The 18,958-nt window shown below is 45.9% G+C and overlaps 1 pseudogene; it reads right to left on the minus strand.

Annotated features, from left to right (window-relative positions):
• Nucleotides 1-9,558: 9,558 nt before the first annotated feature.
• The window catches only part of LOC148152013 (uncharacterized), a 47,925-nt pseudogene continuing 38,525 nt past the window's right edge, over nucleotides 9,559-18,958 (minus strand).

Below are 18,958 nucleotides of genomic sequence, written 5' to 3' on the forward strand. Positions count from 1 at the left end.
ACAAAAATGAAGCTGGCCTGATTGACAGAGACCACTTTAAGGAGAAAGTGAGGTCTGCAAATGCTGGAGATCAGAGCTGAAAATGTGTTGCTGGTAAAGCACAGCAGGTCAGGCAGCATCCATGGAACAGGAGAATCGACATTTCGGGCATAAGCCCTTCATCAGGAATCCTGATGAAGGGCTTATGCCCGAAACGTCGATTCTCCTGTTCCGTGGATGCTGCCTGACCTACTGTGCTTTACCAGCAACACATTTTTAGAGACCACTTTAAATGTGGGTCATAGAAATGAAGATGAAAGTGAAGGTATCACGAAGAATCTGACTTGGAGATTCTATCCAATGAGCAGAAAATTGAAGAATTATAACTTGGTGAAATTCCTCAGCGTGCAGAGGAATAAAGCTGGAAGAGGTGTGAGCTGCAGGCGAGTTTTGATCACCAGAAACAGTTGCACCTTCCCTTGTGTGACTGTCAGGAGCTGTTTCATCACTTGGACCATTGAATCGGTGCATTTGTCAAAGAGGCACCAAGTAGAGAGTCTGAATCCTCTATCTCTGGGGTGTCTGTATCAAATCCTCCCAGTTCTCCCATTGGTGAGCTATCAGCCCCCTATTGGAGAAATGTGGAATTGCCACCTGGGAGTTTGCGTTAGTTTTGTTTCGACTGCAATTCTCTCAGCTCCCAGACATGGGCCATGCCATGCCCCCTATTGGAGACATCTGGAATTACCATCTGGGAGTCTGAGCTCGCATGCTCTGGGTTTCCCTGTTGGTTTATTGTCACTCCCCCTTTTGGAGACATCAGGAACTGTTGCTTGACAGTCTGAGTGACTGGTATTCCTGATGAAGGGCTTTTGCCCGAAACATCGATTTTACTGCTCCTCAGATGCTGCCTGAACTGCTGTGCTTTTCCAGCATCTCTAATCCAGAGTCTGAATGAGTCTGTTGTGAGTGAATCTCATGTGTGTGGTGCGGGGATGCCATGAAGTGTCTGAGTTATACTGAGTCAGGAATGTTCAGTTTGCAGATCTGTCAGGGCGTTCTCGGGAATCTGTGACATGTCTGTGTTGTCACTGGGTAGTGTGTGATGCCAATCTGTTGGACAATCTCCTCTTGGGTCACTTAAACTGGCAGGGGGTCCCTTGGATGTGGAATCTGCTGCCGGTGACAGTGATGGAAGTGTATCATTTCCATCAGGGGTGGGTGCCCTGAGGATGTGTTATGGGGTGTCCTTGGTCTTGTTATTTGTTCTGAAACTGTGTCATCTGCCTTCCATATACTAAGGTGGTGAGAGTGGCTGTGTTGTTTGCCAAAGGCTTTTCACTGGTTTCTGTGGTACCAGCCAGTTTTATCCATGATTAGTAGAATCTTATAGACTGAGGGGCTAGCTTTATCCACCACCATAAGTGGACTGGAATATTTAGGGGAAAGGAAGGAACTTGGCTCATAGGCCTGGAGCATTACTTCCTATCCTGTGGGGTACTCGACACGGTTAACTTTGCGATTGAAGTAAGCTTTGCTTAGTTCCTTTCTCATCCCTAACTGGACGGCTACTGCCAGCTGAGTGCCTTTGCTATTGTGGGGGAGGTGCTGTCTGGCTTTTTGTGGGGGAGGGCAGTGAGGGCAGGCTCTGATAGGTCAAGACTGAACATGTAGACAACCCCTTTCATGGGTCGGCTTGTCATCAGTTGGGGGGCGCGGTGGTATCTCCTCTCCATGAACACAAATGAAAGCACTGTGTCCCAGGTCTTGTTATTCTGTTGCACTGTTTTCCTCATCATCCCTTTCAGTCTGCGGTTCATTCTGTCTGTGATCCCACTGGATTGGGGGTGGTAAGTGATGTGGAATTCCTGTTTGATACCAAACATGGTCATCACATTTTGCATTACTCTGCTGGTGAAATGGGGTTCCCTGATCTGACTCGCTACTGCAGGGTAAACCCCATCTCGTGAACATCTGTTGTGTGAGGATCTGGGCTGTTGTTCTCACTGTGTTTGCCCCAATGGGAAATGCATCGATCCGTTTTGTAAAAGTGTCTATGATGTCATGGATGTAGGTGTATCTGTATTCACATGGAGGCAGAGGACCTATAGAGTCAACTTGGAGGTTTGTCCAGGGCCCTTCCACTGGACATGTGTGCCAACACAGTTCTTCAAGTGTTTTGTCACAGCTTCTATTCCCTGGTGCCCATGCCCATCATGGAATTGGTAAATAATGTGGTTCCTGTCCTGAGTCAGGATTACATAGACTCCTGCCTTTTGGACTAACCCGTCATGTACTTGCAGGGAATCTTTCCATCGAGCTGAGGCATCTGGATAAATCCCGCCACAATCTGTTTTAATGGGTCATCACGATGCTGTTCTTGTTTAAGGTCTTCTCCGTTAGTCTGATTTACAGTGACTGCATTGGCCTGCTCACCAATGGGGAACTGCCAACATTTTCCAACATGAGTCCTTTTTTTGGTGAATTCACCTGCTCTGTAGTTACCTTCTGGGGATGTCTTGTGGTGGTGTTTAACTTTAATTATACTGTATTGCCTTCCACGGGCAGACTGCAGTCCGTATTGAAATAAAGGGGGCTGTTGGTAGTGATTTCCCATTGGCAGAAATTAAACCTTTGCTTCCCAGAGTGGTAAGAATTCAGTGAGGCTGTTGCACACACACACATGCTGTTGGAAAATATATCTGTGGGTGGAGGAACAGGTTGGAGTGGCTAACTACATAAGCCACAGCTGCTAGTTCCACAGCCTGGGCACCGAGATGGTTGAGTAATTTTCAGGCTAATTCAACCAATAGCTGTCCCTGAGTGTTGGTCATGTATATCCCACAGCCGGTGATCCACATGCCATCCTGTCCGGTGGAGGCTCCATCTACATAAATTCCGATGGCTGTGTCTGCTTGGTTATTCTCTTGTCTCAGCCCTAACCGTTTTCCCTGCTGTTTGGGTCATAAAAGGGCCGGTGGGGTGTTTCATGGCTATGATTTGGCAGTCATGTGGGTCTCCTCCATAATTCAGGCCATCGGCTAGGAAGCTGGGCACCTTGGTACGTTTGACCGTGATGTCCCAACTCTGAAGTAGTGGAGCCCATCATGTGGCTTGAATCTGGCTCACTGAGCCATCTTTGATTGGGCCGTCCAGCAGGAGCTGGATTGCTGTGTGTTCAGTCAGTATGGTCAGTGGGTTTAAACCAATAATGTAGTCAAAGTATTGGCCTGCCAAAAAGACTGTGTGGTGGTGCCATTCCGACATGGAAAGCCCTTGCTCCACGGGCTGTAGGACCCTGGAGGCATAAGCTCCTGACCCTTGCCTACCGTGTCACTCTTGCAGTGGAACAGCAGCTATCGTCTGGTCTGTGGCTGCAGCTTCGAGGGCGTGTGGTAAACCAGGGTTGGGAACTAGTCAGGCAGGTGCTGTTGTGAGGGCGTGTTTTAACTCAGTTACTGCCTCTGTGTGTTGAGGTGTCCAATTCCAGGCAGCGTTCTTTATCAGTAACTCTGAGACTGGGGCTGCTATGATGGTGAACCCATCGATGTGGTTCCTGCACTATCCCACTAATCCAAGGAAGGATCAGAGTGCACGACCATCTCGGGGGAGTGGGAATCATTCTATAGTCTCGAATCGCTTTTGGTCTAGTTCCGTTTACCTGTGGGTGATTATCATTCACAAGAATGTGACCCTCTGCTGTAGAATTTGTGTCTTTTTCAGATTAATTTTGCATCCTAGCGTGTGGAACAGATCGAGTAATTCACCTCGGAGCTGAATGTGCTCCTTCTTTGTTTCTGTTTACACAAGTCGGTCGTCTTCATATTGTATGTGGCAAAAGCGAGGCCTGCAGATGCTGGAAACTAGAGTTTAGATCAGAGTGGTGCTGGAAAAGCACAGCAGGTCAGGCAGCATCCGAGCAGCAGGAAAATCACATTTTGGGCAAAAGCCCTTCATCAGGAATAGAGCCGATGGAGGGCTTTTCCTCGAAACGTCAATTTTCCTGCTGCTCGGATGTTGCCTGACCTGCTGTGTTTTTCCAGCATCACTCTGATCTAAACTCTACATATTGTATGAGGCAGTCAGGCCAGGAAAACATTTCTCGTCCCTTGGCTAACCATCTGTGAAAAATCGAGTGCGAGTTATGAAATCCTTGGGATAGAAATGTCCAGGTGTACTATTGTTCCTGGAAGATCAAAGTGAATTTGTCCTGGCAGGACGTATTTAAGGATATGGACCAGAAACCATGACTGATATCAAGTCCTGTGAAGTACATTGCTTGTGGGATTTTCTTCATTATTGTGGCTTCTGTTGGTGCAGTGAAGGGGGGGGGGTTTGACTTTATGAAGCTGTCTGTAATCAATGGTTAAACCCATCTGGTTTGCTGATTGGCCAAATGGGAATATTATTAGTGGAGGTCCCAGTATTCTTTGCTGTAACAGACTGTCAATCACCTTGGCCACCTCCCCCTCTGCCTGTCTGGGGAAACCATATTGTTTTTGTGGTTTCAGGGTTGGGCCCCTCAATTATCACCTCTCCAGGGATATGCCCACAGTCATGTTTGTGCTGGGCCAATATGCCTTTGTGTTTTGCAGCTATCTCTCCCACAGCCAGATCCTTGGTCATTGTCAGAGGTTTAAACCAGAACTTTCCTTTTGTACTGACTCGATTAGCATAAGGCCCTATTGAGGTGATGGATGGGGTGTTAATGGCTGGAGGTAACTGCCCTATGCAGGGATTCACTGGGTCGAATCTAAAATTACATCTCATCAGATAATCGATGCCAAGTATGTGGTTCTCCCCCTCCCGGGTTGATTAAAATAGCAGGACACTAGCATGTAATATCACCCAGTTTAAATTCTATCGATTCAGTTACGTATGCCTCCTGTACATGACCAGTCAACCCATCTAAAGCAATAGTCCCTGTGGTCCGCCAGGGTATATTTTTAAAACTCGAGGTGTTCAGGGTTGTGTCGGAATCTCCGGTATCCCAAAGGAATTTGACAGGGCGACCTCCTACCTCGCTGTTGACTAGTGGCCAACCTGCACCATCCTACTTTGTGTCACAGACCCATATCAGGGAGGCAGAAGCCTGACACTGTCGTGCGGATGCCTCAAAGGTTGGCATTGAGGGTATGGGGTTGGTTAGTCTCCCACACCCGGGACATTCTCCTCAGAACCCATGCCTCATTGTGTCTTGCCTCTGCAGGATTGAAGTTCACACACACCTTCCTGCTCTCCTTAGTGCCCTGGGAAACTAAACTCCTCACCCACTTAGCTGAGTTAGCCTCGGATAACTGACCCCTGTCTAACTCTCCAGAAACCCCTGTGATGTGTACCCAAAGCGACCGGCAAAGACAGTTGGGTGTGTCCCTTACTTTTGCCTCCCCTTATCCAAGCCGTCGATGGGGTCCCCTCTGTTATAACCGATTGCTGTCAGGATTGGCTTTTTCATGTTGATAAGGGCTCCGTCTCCTACATTTGCTGGGGCTGGGATCATGGGCTGTACTGACTGGCTCAAACACATTACAATAAGTTTCACCTCCTCTCTCTCGTTCAGACCCTGTAAAATGTTCTGCTGCCTGACCTTCTTAAAGAATGTAAAAAGATCAGTGGATGGTTCAAATTCAGGAATATTGTTTGCTATCTTTAGAATTAGTTTAGATTCCCTACAGTGTGGAAACAGGCGCTTCGGGCCAACCAGTCCACACCGACCCTGCGAAGAGTAACCCAACCCGACCCATTTCCCTCTGACTAATGCACCTAACACGATAGACAATTGAGCATAGTCAGTTCACCTGGCCTCCACATCTTTGGACTGTGGGAGGAAATCAGAGTACCCGGAGGAAACCCACGCAGACACGGGGAAAATGTGCAAACTCCACACAGACAGTCACCCAAGGCTGGAATCGAACCTGGGACCCTGGTGCTGTGAGGCAGCAGTGCTAAACACTGAGCCACTGTGCCACCCATAGAGTAGGATCTCTACAGGCTTGGAGGGCTGAAGGGCCTGTTCCTGGGCTGTCAATTTTCTTTGTTCTTTGTACAGTATGGAAACAGACCCTTCAGCTGAACAAGTCCACACTGACACTCCAAAGAGTAACCCAATCAAACCCATTTCCCTTCCCAATATTTACCCCATCCCAATATACACCCAACCTACACATCCCTGACCACTATGGGCAATGTAGCATGGCTAATTCACCGAACCTGCACATCTTTGGATTGCAGGAGGAAGCCGGAGCAAACCCAGGCAGACGCGGGGAGAATGTGCCAACTCCACACAGGCAGTTACCCAAGGCTGGAATCGAACCCAGGTCCCTGGTGCTGTGAGGCAGCAGTGCTATCCACTGAGCCACCATGCTGCCCTGATCTCTGCAGACTGTGCAGCGGTAAATGGGGTGATGTATGTGATTGGAGGTGGGTCCTTCAGTGTCCCCCGACCTGCCTTTCAGTTGTTATCGGGTTCAGTGTGACCGGGAGTGTTCCCAGGGGCATTGAAGGAGGACTGTGAAACTTTGCAGAGATACTTAAATGAGTGGGCAAATGTCTGGCAGGTGGAATACAATGTTAATAAATGTGAAGTCATCCCATGTTGGGAAGAGTTATGGTAAAAAGGAGTATTATTTGAATGATAAGAAGTTGCAGCATGCTGTTATGCAGAGGGACCAGGGTGTCCTTGTACATGAATCACAGAAGGTCAGTCTGCAGGTAAAACAGGGAATTAGGAAGGCAAATGGAATTTTGTCCTTCATTGCTAAAGGGATTGAGATTAAAAGCAGGGAGGTAATGTTACAGCTGTACAAGGTGCTGGTGAGGCATTACTTGGAGTACTGTGTGCAGTTTTGGTCTCCTTACTTGAGGAAGGATGCACTGGCACGAGAGGGGGCACAGAGGAGGTTCACTGAGTTGATTCTGGAGTTGAGGGGGTTGGCTTATGAGGAGAGAGTGAGTGGACTGGGATTATATTCGTTAGAATTTAGATGAACAAGGAGGGATTTTATAGAAACATATAAAAAATTATGAAGGAAATAGATCTGATAGAAAAAGAGAGGATGTTTCCACTGGTGGGTGAAACTAGGACAAGAGGGCAGAGCCTCAAGATTAGGGGGAGCAGATTTAGGACTGAATTGAGAAGGAACATCTTCACCCAGAGGGCTGTGAATCTGTGGGTACCCCCTGCCCAGTGAAGTGGTTGACATGACTTCATCAATACTTTGAAAGTGAAGAGATGTTTTTGGAACAGTAAAGGAATTAAGGGTTACAGTGAGAGGGTGGGTAAGTGGAGCTGAGGCCATGAATAGATCAGCCATGATCTTATTGAAAGGCGGAGCAGGCCCGAGGGGCCAGATGGCCTACTCCTGCTCCGAGTTCTTATGTTCTTGTGTCTGCCTGGTGTCATACTTTAACTGCAGTTTGTAAATCCAGACATTTGCTCTTCCATTGGTTTACTTCTTTCTCCAACACTGCGTGCTGAGTATCCTCCGACCTCGCTCACACTGGGGCTGAAATTGCTCCACGTGCAGCATCCTCTAGCTTCTTACAGACAATTTTTAACTCCTGCTCTGTCCCTAATAACTGCCCTAGACAGCACATGATCACTGTGACCTACTAAGTCTGGAAACCTTCTTCCCTTGAGCTTTTCTAAGACCATCCCAATACTTCTGCCCGAGGGATCCTGGTTCCGTTTTAACATAACAACATTCTGCCCAAATCAGCCGCTTTTAGTTATTGACATACTGTCTCAGTTTGGTTTCCCATACAGGACAATCCTCTGCTCTGGTCCCTGTCTTTGCCATTTCAATTAAACAGAAAGTGTATCGGGGGGGTGGAATGGACTGAGGGTACCGCTGCTGTTACTTTCTTGGTCCTAATACCACTGGGTCTCTCCCGACTTTTCTGTGTTTTTCCTGACCTACCCCAAACACACACAGAACCACTTGTTTGTTGGACGAGAAGTAAAAACCTGTTGGCTTTATCTTTTCAAGAACAGTTCAGTTTTGACCTTTCTATTCGGATTGATTCACTTGGGACTCCTGACCTTCGTGTGGGACAGCTGTCCTCTTAACAAGTGGCTCAGGCAAAATCGCACGGAGTGTCAGGTTGGACAGGATTCGATTTCAGAGCAACAAAGGCACGACATATCGAGGTCCCATCTGGGGTACCAATTTGTTATACCTGCCACACAGTGTGTTTAAAATCTGATATTCAGCAAAAGAACTGGAAGACAAAAATATTTGGTTGTTGAACACAATTAATATTAGAACAATAAAGTATACCATAAACTAACAAAAAACCCACAACAAACTATCTTGTGTTTTAGCTTAACCTGGTGTGATCGTATCCCATCCCACTGGAACGGAGCTCCACACGGTGATGTCTTCTTCTTCTTCCGATGGTCTTGGAGGTGTCTTCTCTTTCAGTGGTTATTCTCGGGTTACCGCGCTGAGTGGGGTTTTGCAATGATTCTATTCCTTCAGAGTCATCCTGCCCTTTTGGGGGGGTCTTGAGGATCTGCCAATGGATTGACCAGGTTTGATTGCCCTGATCAATCAGACCCAACCAGGTGTTGGCACATTGATGCCAGGGTGTTCCTTTGGTGTCCATTATGGTTGGTGCTGGGTGCATGTAGCCTCCTCCAAATAAGGGTACTAGGCACCTCCATGTCTATTGAATGACTCCCTGCTCCCAATTGTCCCGAGGGTGGACATTCCATTGTCCCATTCAAGACCAACTTCAGGCGGGTATTGCAGGGTCTGTAGCTGTCAGGTTTGTTTGTAAACCGTCTGTGAGCAGCTGCAACCTGTCTGGATCCTGCAGCGTGTGGTTTAGCACAGTCGCTTTAGTCAAGACTGGGTTCAATTTCCCAGCATGCTTTAATCATTGTCCATCTTTTGTAACTCCTTGGTAAGTTTGTTATTGTCCATCATAAGTTCATTATTTTGGCTGACCCATCTGACCACAGGATGTTGTAGGCACAAGGGATATCAGACTTTCAGTGGTTTTCCAATGAGTGGTGAATTAGTTCAGGAATAGCCCTCGGTAAAACCTGGATAGAATTGGATGTAGGGGATGCCAAAAGGACCAGGTCGGTAATTAATGATGTGGCAATGACTGCTGACAGACCGGGACCCCGTCACTGAGTCACCCTTTAGTTCCCTGTGCACAGTACACAGGCTGTGGTCAACCAGCTCGGAGCTTCTGATCTCCGAGGTCAGCCAGGGTTCTCCTGATTGGCCTGGGTTAACAATCCCAATCAAGGACCTGGTGGTCAGTGAGATCAACCTGGTTCCAATCACTACAGATGTGGGGACTGGAGGTCAGCAAGTTGATCCTGAAACGTTTCTTTGGAGTTGTGGTTCTGAAACAACTAATAAAAATAAAGAACCAAACCATAACTTGGGGATTGTTACAAAATTCAGAGCAAATTTAAAATTAAATTCAAAATGTCATTGTGGGCCAAGATGGTGCCCTCCAGCCCATCTCATGCTCACTAATCACATTCAGCATTTTGCACAGACACAGGAAGCTTGTTACAGTTGTCAGCCATCCACAGTTGAGTCAGGGAGACAGCCTTTCTCAGGGGCTCCTGGTATACCCAGCCGAGTGCAGCCTCCGATCAGTCCTGGCCCTGCTCGGGGCAGTCAGAGTCAGGATGATCTCCACATAAGGGATGAGGAACCGAATGATCAGCAGCACACTCTCCGTCTTGACCCTTTCTGCTCTATCCCAGGCTATTTTCCTCCTGGAATGACAGAGACAGGTAAAAATACTCCAAAAAACTTGGTGCAGCTTGGACTGAGCCAAAGAAACACAAGAAACAGCCCCCAAGCTTTGGGGCATTGAGAAGGCAATTGTGGGAACTGTAGAAATAACATGCAAACCACACCCTGGCTTCAGCAGCCACAACAGATATTGCAAATCTACCTCATTCTGTTCAGTTCCATATTTGGTTCTAAATGAATCAGAAATAAATATCCTAATGACACAGGCAGGGAGTGTTTCGTTCTGTTAATTGATTCTGTTCATGGTGGATGACATAGTTTAGCCAAGCATCAGGTCTTTGCGATCTTGTTCAGATAACCTGAAATTCGGATAATTGAATGCCGGATAATTGAGTTTCCTCTGTGTGTGTATGTCAGCAGTGTCAGTACAACCCAGACTCTCTGTGCATCTTTTTACACATGAGAGTGGTGATGAACTCGCCAGAGACCTCTGGTCCTGGGTCAGTCCTTAGCTCCACGAGGTGTGTTCAGTTCAGAAGGGCTAGGACAGCAGCCAGCATCTGTGTCTCCAGTCCCTCTCTCTTCAGCAATAAAGAGGGATCCATATTATCCTTTATCTGATCCGGTGCTGTTCCTGTCCTGAGAGTATTCGATGGGGACAATGTCTCATGGAATCATAGTATCCCAACAGCGTGGAAGCACAGCATTCGGCCCATCAAGCCAACACCGACCTTCTGAAAGACATCACACCTGTATCCAATCCCTTCCCTTATCCCTGCATTTCCCGAGGTGAATACACCTCACCTGCACACCTCTGGACTGTGGGAGGAAATGAAAGCACCCAGAGGAAACCCACGCTGACATAGAGAGAATGTCTCTGTAGGGTTTGTACAGTTGCCAAAGGGTGGAATTGAATCAGGTCCCTGGCGCTGTGAAGCAGCAGTGCTAACCACTGAGCCACCGTGCTGGCAGGAATGTGCAGAGGAGCTTTACTGTGTATTTAATCCACTGCTTCCCCAGTTCTCAGAGTATTTGATGTTGGGACTGAGGATTTTGAGAAATTTATTGGAAACTAATGCAATATTTCCTTTTCTGGAGTGGCTATGGTTGGTGCCTCACTTTCAAAACAGTCTTTTCATTCTCTCAGCTGCTACTGACTGTATACAGACTTCCCTTTCTGGTTCCTTTCATGTAAGATTGATCAACATTCCTTTGGCAGTGCGCAGGAAGTCAAGTCCTTTCTGTAGATTTTTGTAAAAGGACAAGAGGAAGCGAGTGAGAAGGGTGAAATGCTGGAGTATTGATGGTGAGGTCTCTCTATGTGTGTGTTTCTGCAGTCCTCCTGTCAGTCTCGATACAGGGAAACACTAAGTATTTTCTAACACTGACCTTTCAAATCTATTTTGTTAATCATGGATTTGCTTCCTCCTTGATGACCCGTCTGCTGCCTGGTATTTATTTCCCAAAGCTGTTGCTGTTCAGCACAATGAGCCTTTTCCTTCACCGTGGTTTCTTCATCAGGGAGAAATGATTTGCTTTCTGAAAAAATGAAGGCAGGATAGCATCGCTTACCTGAAGCTGCCAAAACATTCCCATCTGAGCTCCGTGTGGGACAGAGCCCACAGAAACTCATGTGACCTTCCAGAGAGTGAGGGGAGGTACAGAATACTGCAGGCACACCCAGGTTTCAGAGAGATACTGGGACAGAACTGACTGAGAAGTGACAATAATAAAGGCAAATCTTCCATATGACTTTCTAACCACTTTATCCTCCTGTGCTGCTAAGTTAATTAACCAGTACATATGTACCAAGGTCCCTCTCATCCTCTGTGCTTTTCAAGGTGCTGTTGTTCATCATGTCTTCCCTTGCCTTGTTTGTCCTGCCCAAGCGCATCATCTCATATATATCCACACTGAATTCCATTTGTAACTGCTCCATCTATCAGACCAGCTCATCTATATCTTCTTACCATCTCAGACTCTTATATTCTAGCTCTATCAAAATGAATGCTGATGTTGCATTTGCCTTCCTAACTGCCAAGTGAACCTGCATGCTGTCCTTAAGTGAATCCTGAACCAGGACTCCAAAATCTACAACTCTTTTCTTCCAAACAAAGTACAAAACCCTTCACATTTCCCCATTATCAACCAATGGTAACTTCTTCACCCAGTATTGTATCCTGTCCAATCCTTCTGCAACCTCCCAAATAGACCATATCCACTGGCTGTCCTTAGTATAACTTATTTGTTACTATCGTGAAGAATTCTAACAGATTTGCCAGGCATGACGTCCCCTTAACAAAATCATGTTGATCCAGGTGAATTTCACCATGCACTTCCAAGTGCTCTGCAATCTTATTCTTAATAATATAGAGACTAAAATCTCACGAATGACTGAGGTCAGGTGAACCGGCCTATATTTTCCTGTCTTCTGACTCCCTCTCTTTAACAAAACCATGCTGTCTGTTTTTGGTACATCACTCCCTCTCCAACTGTAGATCGATTGTGTCCCTGAAAATTGCTTCCAATTGATTCCCCCCTCCTGAGGTGAGACTGACTGGACTGTAGTTACTTGGTTTATCCTTTGCTCCCTTTTTGAATTGGGGTACCACATTGGCTACAGGAGAGGTGTAGTAAGACTGGAGGGAAGCCAGAGAATAATTCAAAATGTTTAGCAAACATCCTGACTATTTGCCCTTTTGCCTAATACAAGAACTTGGGACATATTTCATCCAGCCTTGGTTTTTAGCCTGCCAGACCACTGTGAACATTCAGGATAAAGCATCATCAATTAGTTTTTCTTTCCCAACAATATGTATAACTTTTATTTTAGACAGCTGCAAATCTAAGCTCCATCTACACAACATTGAAGTCTTAGTTTTAATTTATTGTCCAAAAGTAAGCAGATTATGATCATGAAAAAGCACACAGTCTCAGTGTTTCCATGTCAAACATAATCTTCAAAGTGTTGAAAAACTGATCACAATGCTTCCTTTTCTATAGTCAAGCAGCATTTCTGATATTGGTTCCACGTTTTAGAAAGATAGGCCATAGGCCTCTTCATTCCAGCCTCATCGTCCTGTAAGAGAGCTGCTCTAATCCCCAAATCACTAACATCTCCTACTAATTGAAATGGTCCATTACACTTCAATGCACTTAATACAGATTCAGTGGTTCAAATTACTTTTCGTTTTTCGAAGGCTGCCTGGGATCATTCCATAGACCATTCCATCTTTATTCATTTTTGTAACAAATTAGTCAAGTGAAATAACTCCACAGAGGCTGGTATCCATCATGAAGTCCCCCCTTTATTTACATCTGGAGAATCCATGACACTGATCCAGCTCCCTCAGAGCCAGCTCTCAGAGTGAACAGAACCTCTGACATTCCTGTTTTATCAGTCAGCCAGGTCTCCCTGATTGGCCCAGATTAACAGCCCCAGTCGGGGAATGATATTCTATAAGGTGCACTGACTGACCTCGTTACAATCACTCCATCCTTCCCTGCCTGAATCCGAGGACAGAAGCCAGTTCCTTTCTTTGTAGCTCCTACTGGGGTGTTTGAGCACTGGGTCAGGTCCCTCCAACTCTGCCCCCGATATGGGCGGTGTGGAACACCCAGCTGCTCACCTCTTGTGCCTGGATTGTCTTGGAAGAAATTCCTTCTCCTCTCCAGGCATCAAAGGCACTGAGGCAGCGACATCCGCTGTGTCCATTTCAGATTCCGAAGGAACTTCAAAGCCTGATGGACAGGCAGAATGCACAGGTTCCCGAACAATTAGAAACACTGCCAAGGAGCCGGGCATGGATTGTTTCTGCACTGTTTGTGAGTTTGCAGCTTTCACATGGTCCATGTCCTTGTTCAGGACCATTGTACCGACCAGAACTTTATACGTCACAGGACCTGACCTCGTGTTGACCATGGAGCTTACCCATGCAGAGCCATTCCTGTGGTTCCTCAACCAAACTTCATCCCCTGAAGAAGGTCAGAAGTCAGATGACACCAGGGCGCAATTGTTTGCTCTCACTTTATCTTCCAACAGGTGTGACCTGGTCTTGTTGGCTATGGAGCCCAAGTAGGTCCCTTGGGGTGCCTGGAATTCACATTTTTCCCTTCTAAGGTACATGGTCACCTGGAAGAAACATCTAAGGACTGTGGAGAAAGTGAGGGCTGCAGATGCTGGAGATCAGAGCTGAAAATGTGTTGCTGGAAAAGCGCAGCAGGTCAGGCAGCATCCAAGGAACAGGAGAATCGATGTTTCGAGCATAAGCCTGAAGAAGATTTTCCTGTTCCTTGGATGCTGCCTGACCTGCTGCATCTAAGGACTGTGTCCAAGTTCTTTAAGTGCTCCTTGTTAATCTTCCCCGGTATTTGCATGTCATCTTGATAAATGCCACCATGTGGGTCGACCTTGTAACATGTTCTCCATTGTCCGCTGAAAAACTATCCAGGCTAATGTTACTCCAAATGGCAGTATCGTGTATTGGTACTAACCTTTATGGGTATTAATTGTAGAATATTTCTGGGAATCCTCATCTAACTGCAATTACAAATACACACGGGTCATGTCCAGCTTCATGAAGGACAGTGCCCCCTTCCAGCTTTGTGAATATATCTCACTGCGAGGGATTGGGTATTTATCCAGCTGTGAAAAGCTGTTTACCATTTGTTTAACATCCTCACGAATGGCTGGTATGACCGGGGCTGCCTATTCTGTAAACTGCACTGGTCGGATGCTTCCTTTGCTTTCCAGCCCTCTGATTTCTGCCTCCAATTTGAGGCAAATGGCACTGGCTGGGCCTTGCAGCCTTCTGGAATTACTTCCTGGTCAACATGCACAGTGGCCTTGTCTCCCCTGAAAGTCCCGAGAGCTTCCTGAAAAATGTCAGGTGTTTCATTCAGACTCAGGCAGCCATTTTCCAATTGGAGAATATTGAGCCAATCTCGGTGAATCATTCTCAACCAATTTTAGCCCCATCAAGCTTGCTGCATACTGTAGTCAGTGGCAACTGAACCAACTGGTTCTCATAGGAGGCCCTTAATCTGTAAAGGTTACCCAGTGTAACTTGTTAGTCTAGCTGAGGTCTTGCACAAACTTAAGGGTTGGAGTCCAGAGTGAATAATGTTAAACACTGGTTCTGGCATCACTGAAACACCCACACCAATTTCAGGCTCCATTAGAAGTGGGTGACCGTTTAACCAGATGTTTATTTTGATTGGTTCTGATTTAGATGTTGCCAATAAACGTAACTGTTCCAAACCAGATGTAGGTGGATTTTCCCAAGGTGTGCACTCTCCTGGATACTGGACTATGAGCTCTCTTACCCAGTTTAGGTCCAGTGGGACTCTTTTGCTGTTTCGAGTTGAATACCGGCAACAACTATAGTGGCCTGTTGGCCCGGATCCTGAAGACAATTTTAATTGTTTGGCTGAGGCCTGGCTTTGTTCTGGGGTTTTACTGTGGGCTGATCGTGAGTCCCTCTGTTCAGGGTATGCCCTGAGTGAGGCTACGCAATTGCCTTCACTCCAGTAGTGTTCCCCAAGCTCAATCGGCCTGGTGAGGGGGTTCATTTCCATCAGGATGCCTTGCAACTCGTTTGCCCCACTTGCCATATTTTCCATGATAAAGCCAGTTGTCGTGCACTTTGAAGTCCAGTTGGGCTTCAGCTGGTAGGTGCTTTTGCATGGTTACATCATAAATCCCAAATACCAAATGGTCTCTCAACACCTCCTTAAGGGTTAAACCAAAGTCACATGCTACTTCCAGTTGTCTTAACCCAGAAAAAAATCCTGATATGGATTCCCCTGGTTCTTGAATTGCCAGGAGCATACTTATCTCTCAACACCACTGAAATATCTCCACAGAGACTGGCATCCCTCACCAAGTCACCCTTTGTGGAAAGTCCTTCACACTGATCCTCCCTGAGAGCCAGCTTTCAGAATGAACAGGATATTTGACACTCCTGTTTATGTCTGTCAGCCAGGGCTCCTTGATTAGACCAGATTAACAGCCCCAATCAGGGAACTCATATTCTATGAGGTCCACCTGGCTGACCTCCTTCTAATCAATACATCAAGGGTGCGTCTATTGTCCGAAACTTAAATTGAAATTTTGATAAAATCCACACGTGCCCAAAAGCCTCATTTTCTCTCATTTTGTGTGAAAGTCAATGAAAGCTTTTGTTTTTCCTGTTCTGTGTGACACCTGTCCTTGTCCCACACACATCCCACAACATCACCTTGGCTTTCGCAAATTCACTTGTTCCCCGATTTAACACAAACCCAGCTGACTGTAGCTGTGGAATATTTGTAAAATGTTGTAATTTTCCATGTTGTACTATGTATTACAACATCATCCAAGTGAACAACAATTGATGCTTTTCCTACAATCAGGAGAATCAACTGACTATGTTCCCTAACTAACCCTTTGAATTACCTTGACGGGAAACACTACATTTTGCTTTAAATGATTCACCTTCTAACAGAAACAGTAGCACAACTTCATCTCCTGCTTTAAAAATTCTTCTTATATGTTTATCTGGCCCTCTTTAAGGGGAGGCAATGGCGGCAATGGCCTAGTGGGATTATTGCTAGACTATTCATTTAGAAACTCAGTTCATGTTCTGGGGATCTGGGTTTGAACCCTGGCATGGCAGATGGTAGAATGTGAGTTCATTCAAACAAAATGAAATAAAGAATCTACCGATGGCCATGAAACATTGGTGATTGTCAGAAAAACCCATCTGATACACTGATGTCCTTCAGGGAAGGAAATCTGCAATCCTAACCTGGTCTGGCCTACATGTGAATCCAGATCCACACACTGTGTTCTGAAATGGCCAACAAAGCCATTCAGTTGTACCAAAGACTTCAAGATGGGCAATAAATGCTATACAGCCAGTGACGGCCCAGAGAAGGATGTGGAAGCTTTCGAGAGGTTGAAGAGGATACTTAACAGAATGCTGTCTGGACCGAAGGGCATCTCTTATGAAGAAAGTTTGAGTGAGTTAGGCCTTTTCTCATTGGAGTGAAGAAGGATGAGAGGTGACTTGATAGAGGTGTACAGGATGATGAGAGGCACAGATAGAGTGGTTAGCCAGAGATTGTTTCTCAGGATGGAAATGGCTATCATGTGGAGGCATAATTTTAAGACAATTGGAAGAAGGTTTAGTTGAGATGTCAGAGGTAGGTTCCTTACACAAAAAGTGGTGGGTGCTTGGAATACACCAGTGGTGGTAGTAGAGTCAGATACATGAGGGACATTTAAGCAAGTTTTGGATGATAGTAAAATGAAAAGTATGCAGGTCAGTTTGATCTTAGAAGAGGATAAAAGGTTGACACATCATTGAGGGCTGAATGGCCTGTGCTGTGCTGTGCTGTGCTGTGCTGTGCTGTGCTGTGCTGTTCCATGTAACTCTACATGCTCTTGCTAACCCTTTTGAGAAGAGAAAATCTCAGCCTTTGTCTCAATCATTTGGACTCCCATTACAATCGGTTTCGATCATGATTTTGAGAGTTCAGTAATCTGTGACCAAAGTACTTTGGGTGTGTGGATAGTACACAGTCAATTTTTGTTGTTTAATCCCCAAATTACTGATGTTACCATGACAACGTTTTGTCATGAAGTCTGATCCTTGATTAAATTGTGCTTCGGGATTGGTGGACCCTAACAATGAAAAGCTCTGCGAGTGTTTGTCACTACCACTGCAATTCTGATGGTTTGAAAGAGAATAGTCTCTAAAACTCCAGTTGTCATATCCAGAATGATAAGAAAATATTCACTTCCAGCCTTTGATTTCAGTAATGGTCCTATAAAACCCACCAGTACATGACCGAATGGTTCCTTATAAACTGGTGTAAGAATCTGTGGGCGGCACGGTAGCACAGTGGTGTGGGCGGCACGGTAGCACAGTGGTGTGGGCGGCACGGTAGCACAGTGGTTAGCACTGCTGCTTCACAGCGCTAGAGACCCGGGTTCAATTCCCGCCTCAGGCGACTCTCAGTGTGGAGTTTGCACATTCTCCCCGTGTCTGCGTGGGTTTCCTCCGGGTGCTCCGATTTCCTCCCACAATCCAAAAAAAATGTGCAGGTTCGGTGAATTGGCAATGCTAAATTGCCCGTAGTGTTAGGTGAAGGGGTAAATGTAGGAGAATGGGTCTGGGTGGGTTACGCTTCGGCGGGTCGGTGTGGACTTGTTGGGCCGAAGGGCCTGTTTCCACACTGTAAGTAATCTAATCTAAAGAATCTAAAGAATCGGAGTGCTAGTTTAATCACATATTGAGTTTTACCTCCAACTTGATATAATGACACATTTTACAAAATTATGGTGTCACTATCTGATGTACAATTAACCATCCTTCAGATACAGCCTCCACTTCCTCACTGGTTCCCCATTCTGAAGATAATAACACACTGGAGCTCCTTCAGCCTCTGCCTCAGTATGAATTGGCTGCACTGTTTAATTCAGGATCTGTTTTCTGGTCTGTAACTCAGGATGTCAAACCCAGCACTCCGCCTGCAATATCTTCACCTCTCTGGAATGTTTCAGCTATCCTTGCACTTGCTTGTGGGGTCTCATCAACCCGTTTGGATGGATTTTGTTTAACCATCCCTCTGGTTACTCCACACAAAGCAAAGATACCAAGAACTTGATCCATAATTATTTTGTCTTTTGAATGTCCTTTAGATATTCTGTAATTCTGAGCAAAACTATTACCTTCAGTCCGGCCAAATTATTCTCCAGCAGTAGGTCTACTCCCTCAATCGGTAATATCTTTCCGACTCCAATAAGTATGTCTCCTGAAAAAGCACTTTCCAATTTATTTTATATAATGAAACAGGAAAATATTCTCCACCAATCACATTTGTTAACCTTGGCTCCCATCAAACTCACTGGAGGAAAAGCAATCCTTTCTCCAGTAAAAGGGTTTATGTTGTCCCTGTATCTCTTAATATAGTTAAGGGTTTAGCTACCTCACCTGAAGGAAAGGAGTCACTTTCCCTTTCGACAAAAGGAACCTCTCATCTCCCTTACACATTACTGTACTCATGACAGAACTCACCTCTGGCCTTTTTGTTATAGTCAGAGCTACAGTGTGCTCCACGTTATTCTCTTTATTGTGCTCCCTTGTCATCTTTGCTGACTCCTAGAAGTCCCATAGATTTTCCTCACACCTTCCAACATTCCGAATGCACATGACCCAACTTAGTCGAATAGAAACATTGAAGTTTCTGAACCGAACCTCCCCCCTCAG

The sequence above is a fragment of the Chiloscyllium plagiosum genome, unplaced genomic scaffold, assembly GCF_037043375.1.
Source record: "Chiloscyllium plagiosum isolate Xiang-an unplaced genomic scaffold, Cpla_swu_hap1 HiC_scaffold_2, whole genome shotgun sequence".
In the NCBI taxonomy this organism is placed as follows: domain Eukaryota; kingdom Metazoa; phylum Chordata; class Chondrichthyes; order Orectolobiformes; family Hemiscylliidae; genus Chiloscyllium; species Chiloscyllium plagiosum.